Below are 6,840 nucleotides of genomic sequence, written 5' to 3' on the forward strand. Positions count from 1 at the left end.
TGTGTGGAGCCTCTTTTAATGCACATATGTTAAGATGCAGCTTTTTCATGCAATTGGAAAGTACGATGACATTTCTTTAATCTGCTACATGGCCAGACTGGAAATCTGCAGTTTCTGACCGAGTTGTAGAAAAAGACGGAATATATATATTTATACTTCAGGCTCACAAATCATCACACATATACCATTTACCAATAAAATACATACAAAACACATGTGGTCGTATTGTGCCAGAGTGTAACACAAACAAAAATTTAAGTTTTTGAAATGGTGAAGGAAGGTACTCCCACATAGTGCCAACGGATGCAGGAGGCTACCATGTAGGGGGAAGTCCTGAGCTACAACATATAGGATGCCCACCTAGTCGGGGCAGAGGGCATCCGCTCCTCCCTGTTGTACATCTGGCCCATCCTGGTTATACCTTACGTTCGTCCTTTCCCTTCCCCTCTGCTCCCTACCTCCTGTTTCTCAGTTTGCCCCCTTCCCTTATATTTTTTTCACTTCCCTTCTGCTATTTCCCTCTCTGTGTGTCAACTCCCCATCCATCCCTCAGTTCATGTGGGCTTGTGCCAGCTGACCAGCTCCCCAAGCAACAATCTGTGCAGGAGGTAGACAGAAGTGTGTTCCTCCCACAGCAATTGTATGCTGAGCAAGTTGGCTAGTAAGTGGAGTGATGTTATTAATGTAATGTGGGAGGGAAGGTATTAAGGTTATATAGTGGTGCTATTTATGTAATGTAGCAGCAAGTGGTGGCTGTTCATTTAATAAGGGGTCTATTAAATGTGGGCTATTAATGTAAAGTGGTCTGGTAATGCAAAGTGGGTGTCTTTATTAATATTAGTGTTAATACTTTAATTACAGGGATAGTTGAGGGAAGGAAGCCTATTTATTAATTGTGGGTATTGTTGATTTAATGTCCATGCTGGTTGGGGGGGGGGGGGGAGATTATCAGCAGCAACAGAGCTACATTTTATGGATAGGGGGTGTTGTATTCAAACGATATTGATTGAAAGCGATGAACAGTCTTTGCTGCAAAATAGATGTTTATTCGGTACAGGTTACAGCGTGACTGTCAAGGTATTAAAGTGATTCTATCGTTTTCAAATAGGCATTGCATAGGCGATTGTATTGTTTCTAACGCACAAAGTAATTTATTTTAGCAGATGTAAATAGTCAACAATTCAATACATTATTATATTATGATACAGTACAGTACAGGCAATACCAAAAGATAAATACATACCGCTGCTATCGCATGCGCTCACTGCGTACCCACGGGACCCGGTGGACAGTATATCTGTTAGAATACTGCGGTCAGTGAAGACTGAGGACTGGGTGCACAGCTATGATCATATATACACACATTAAGTGTTAGAGAACAATGCAAATGACGTGGCTTGCTTCTATAGGTCCAGACATCAGATGGGTCCAGGCTAAACAGGTCATAGGCTGATTCAATCTAAGGAATCCAAAGGTGGGGGTCGTCTCTCCAGGGGATGAGCTCCTTTCTTCCCGCCAATGCTCCAGTTACAATTAGCATTTCATAGCCAGCATCATACAAAGGTTTATTCCCTAACATCAATAACTAGAGTATGCAATATGCGATCTCTTCGGTGATGGAACCGGACAGCTGCTGATGAATAGGGTTTTAATGATAGTAGGCATGATACCTTTCCTATAACCTGAACCTTGAATATCACTGAAGTGTACATATATATATATATATATATATATATAGACTAATAATAAACCAAATACTATCTGCTCATAAATTACAGTGTAACGGAACCAATATGAATATAAATAACTAAATGTTGTAATGCGAGTGTGTGTGTGTGCATATTTTACAGTGCAATCGCACCATGCCACGTGTTACGTGGCGTACGGATCGCAATCGCACGGCAAAACAATATTAACTCATATACTTTCGTTCATCCAATTATACGACTTCAAAAAAGGGTGTCCGAATTATCTGGCATTTTATAAGGTAGAGTCTATATTTAGCATACATATATTTTATACTCAAAATGACAATGATTTTGCTAAACCAATCAAGAATCTTCTTAATTATGTTTATCAGCAATTTTGGTAAAGTTCCACATTTAATTTAGACATTGACCAGGTGCCACACTATTTCTTTATCTGGTTTTATCAGACATATGTTCTACCCCCTATCCTGTCCTTAGGCCCTTATCCTGCTATTCTTTTATGACATTTATCACATTATTTATTATGTTGTTTATTAGCCTAGGACACATTGACCTTAAGATTAATAAACTATTTCTTAAAGTGCAAGTATTAAAACAATTTCCTTTCCCTACTCCATGGCAGCCCTTACAATGGGTTAATCCCTAATCGGCTAGTGTAGACAGGAAGAAATTTATCCCACCTGGCCCCTATATAAGGTAGCTCTTCCTCAGTGTCTTTTCTTCCTGTCTCAGCAGTGTGTAGGACGTGTAGCGAGTGGTTTTTGTTTTGTTTTTTTATTTCATTCGAGAGGGCTTACCTGGAGGGTTTTCTGGCTTTCCTCTGAGCTGGCTGTTGGGATGACGGCTCCAGCGGGGCAAGTGCCAGACAAGGCTGCCGGCTGGCGTGTACACTTGGATGGCAAAGACACGCGCGCAGAGGTGGAGCACGCACGCATGTGACGGGGGCGAGCGCGTGGAGACTTGCACGCCTGCGCAGTGCGCTGCCAGGTGGCCGGCAGCGTTATTCCCCATTTACCTCGCCTGTCAGGATGGAAACAGGTGAGGTAATAAACTAATCTGCTAAAGACTCACCTGATTTAAGTCAAAAGCAGGCACTGTTGAGCAGCTGCAGCCTATTTATGAGGCTCAGTATTAGCTGCTGGGTCCTGCAGCAAACACTAAGCCACCTCGATAGTGCACTATGGACAAGGCGCCCGCCCCAAAAAAGCTGAAGGACACCCCAAAGGAAGCCCTTTAAAAAACGTTTTTTTTGGTTACTCTTAGCTTGCTTAGGTCCTTTTTTCTATCATTTACAGTACATCTGTGGAGCTTGTGCAGGGGAAAAAGGAAATATAAACTGAACATTTGTGTATGTGCAGCTTGTGATGGCAGTTTAGAGGAGCCTGAGCAATTTAAGCAGTTCTTTTCATGTATGGTGAAAGCAAGGCAAGAGTATCAGGCCCCAGAACAGAGAACGATAAGGGACAGGATCCCTGTAGCAGAAGAGATGGAGAAAGTAAGGCCAGGGTCGTCCTCTGGAACATTTAGTTCTGCTCAGGAATAGGATTTGGAGTCGGATAGTGAGGATGAAGTGAAAGAGGATCCCAGGATGTTTAAGTTGGATACTGTGAATATTATACTTAAGCATATTAACAAGTCTTTAGGTATTGAGGAGCCAACTGTACCAGTTAAACAACAGGATGCATTGTTTTCAGAGCACCAAGTGACTTCTAGAGTGTTCCATACGCATAAGGTGGTTAAAGACTTGATTGCTAAAGAATGTGAGACCTTAGACAAGAGTCATCCTAACCTTGGGAGACTAAATTGTATGTATCCTTTTCAGGATGATGTGCTGAAATGATGTTCTGTACCTAAAGTGGATTCGGCCATAGCTGCCTTATCCTTAAAGACCACTCTCCCATTGGATGATGGGGGTTCATTAAAACAGGCTATGGCCAGGAGAATGGAAACTTCCTTCTGGAAATTACACATCTCCTCAGGCGTAACGCTAAAGCCATGGCTGCAGTAGCTTGAGCCCTGAGGCTGTGGGAAAATACTCTACATACAGACATTGAGGATAAGATAAATAGATTATATCTTCTTAAATCCTTAGAGGTTATGCAAAAAAAAAAAAGCATTGATTTCTTGTGTGAAGCCTCGTTGGATACAATTGTGTTCTCTTCCAAGAGCATGGCCTCCGCAGTTGTAGGAAGAAGAGCGCTATGGTTACGTCCATGGGCGGCAAATCACCCATCCAAAAGCTGTCTGACAATGCCTCCATATGAAGGTAGTTTCTTGTTTGGGGAGAAACTGGATAATTTGATGCAGAGGCTAGCAAGGGGTAGTGCTAACCAGTCTACCACAAGACAGCAAGGGGAGACATTTCCTCACTTATTCTCCAAGACAACAGTTTAAAGAAACCCGTGCCTCTAGGCCTGGGAGACAGTATTCCAGACACCAAGATAATATGGCAAGACAGTCCTTTCGGCCCTTCAGATCAAAAAGGGAGAAACAAGTACAGCCAAGAACCCAATGACTATCTGCAGATCCAGTCTCCACTAACTCCAGTGGGTGGCAGAATGTCACGCTTTGCAGAAATTTGGAATCAAACCACAGAAGACAAATGGGTCCAGGAGATAGTCACCAGGGGGATATGTCATAGAATTTCATACCTGGCCAAAAGGAAACAGATTTGTCCAGTTAAGAAGTCCCACGCCCTTCTTAGAACAGAAAGCATTGGAGGAAAGCCTAAAAGGCCTGGTGAAAACAAAACAAAAGCTATTGTGGCGGTGCCAACAAATCAGGGAAACGTGGTTCTATTCCAAACTGTTCCTCATCGAGAAAGCATCAGGTGCCTTCAGAATGGTACTAGATTTACAAGCTCTCAACTCCTATGGGCAAGCAAAACGCTTTTGGATGGAGTCTATCAACTCAATCCTCAAGGCAGTAGAAACAGGAGATTTTCTGACGGCGATAGACTTAAAAGGATGCATATTTTCATATCCCGATCAATCACCAGCAATTCCTGAGGTTCTGCATTTAAAGATGCCACTTCCAATTTACTTGTCTTCCGTTTGGCATTTCCACGTCTCCTAGAACATTTACCAAAGTCCTTATAGTTCTCATAGCGGCACTCAGGGAGAGAGGAGTAGCTTTGTGGCCGTATCTGGACGATATTCTGATTTCGGCAACGTCAGAAGAAGTGGCCTTAGAGCTTACATCCCAAGTAATCCGGTTTCTGCAGCGGCATGCCATCTTATACCCTTGCAACAGCTTGTGTTTCTAGGAGTGCAAATAAATACAAGAACGGACAAGGTCTGTCTATCTCAGGAAAGATTGGACAAAATCCAGTCGCTGGCGCATCAAGTCCATATTCAACTTCGGATTTCAGCACAAACCTGTCTTCGCCTCCTAGGAATGTTTTCCTCAACAATAGGAATCGTTCCAAGGCAAGATGGCATATGAGAGATCTTCAATCAAACCTCTTTGCAGAATGGGATCGTACAGTGGAGTCTCTAGATTCCAAAATCAACCTCTCAAGATTGATCTTGGAGATGAAAGCGGTCTGGAGTGCAGTCCAGTACTTCCAGTCCTATCTATGAGCCAAACATCTGCAAGTATTCTCCAACAACAGGACTGTAGTAGCCTTTATAAACAAGCAGGGTGGTACCAAGAGCAGAGCAATGCTGGCAGAAATAACCACACTAATGGCTTGGGCAAAGATGAATCTGAAATCTCTCAGCCCTTCACATGGCAGGCAAAGACAATGTGGTGGCGGACTATTTAAGCAGACACCAAGTCCATATAGGAGAGTGGGAGTTGCACGAAGAGGTCTTTCAACTAATACGACACAGGTTTGGGATGCCATAAATAGACTCGATGGCTGCAGGGGGCAATACCAAGGTACCCCTCTTCTAGTCCCGTCACAACAGGGCCCTAGGGATAGATGCCCTGTCAATACAGTGGAACTTCAAGCTGGGGTACATTTTTCCTTTCCAGTCATCCCTCAGATACTCAGGAAAATAAGGAAGGAAAAGATGGAGATGATAGCAGTCCTCCCGGCGTGGCCGCATTGCCCTTGGTACGCGGTAGCATGGAGGATGTTGTTGGAACATCCATGGCAGTTGCCGGTCAGACCAGATCTCCTACATCAGGGTCCGGTTCTGCATCCAAATTTGGACTCACTTGGTTGATGGCGTGGAGACTGAGCGGCAACTATTGAAATCCAAAGCTGTTTCAGACGAGGTAATAAACATTCTAATTCAGGCAAGGAAAAATAATTCCTCTATAGTTTATTACAGAATTTGGAGAAAATTCATTTGTTGGGCAGGGAACATGACGAAGGATCCCATGTCCGCCTGTGTTCCAGATGTGTTAGTTTCTTAAAGATGGTTTCGTTAAAGGACTAGCACCGTCTACATTAAAGGTGCAAATATCTGCTCTTAACATCCTTCTTGATACCAAACTGTCATCTCAGGATCTCGTCTTCCAATTCTTTCAGGCACTAAAAAGGTTATGACCAAGAGTGAAACCATTCTTAGCCCCTTGGGACCTTAATATTGTCCTGGACGCCTTAATCGACTTCGAACCATTGCATGATATTTATCGCAAATGGCTCAGTCTGAAAGTGTTCTTTCAAGTGGAAATCACTTTGGCTCGTCAGACAGGGAACATACATACGTTATGGTGTGAAGAACCCTTCCTGAACATTTAAGAAGATAAAGTGATTTTGAGGACGAATCCAGAGTATCTACCCAAGGTTGTCTCTTTCACATCAATCAAGAATTGGTACTACCGTCTCTCTACTCTCATCCCACTAATAGTGAGGAGAGAACTCCATACTCTAGATGTGGTGAGAGCTACATCTACTTACATTGTCAAAACAGAAAATCTTAGAAGACAAAACAACTATTTGTACTTCCTGAAAGTCATCGCAAAGGCCATGCCCCATCCAAACCCACACTGGCGAAGTGGATTAGAGAAGTGATTGCACAGGCCTACAGGGGGAAAGGGCCTGAGGTACCCAAGATACTGAAGGCGCATTCAACAAGGGTGGGAGCGACCTCCAGGGCACATAGAACCCAGGCATCGGCAACAGACATATGTACGGCAGCCAGATGGTCATCGATGCACACTTTTTCTACGCATTATC

Source organism: Mixophyes fleayi, chromosome 10, assembly GCF_038048845.1.
Source record: "Mixophyes fleayi isolate aMixFle1 chromosome 10, aMixFle1.hap1, whole genome shotgun sequence".
In the NCBI taxonomy this organism is placed as follows: Eukaryota; Metazoa; Chordata; class Amphibia; order Anura; family Limnodynastidae; genus Mixophyes; species Mixophyes fleayi.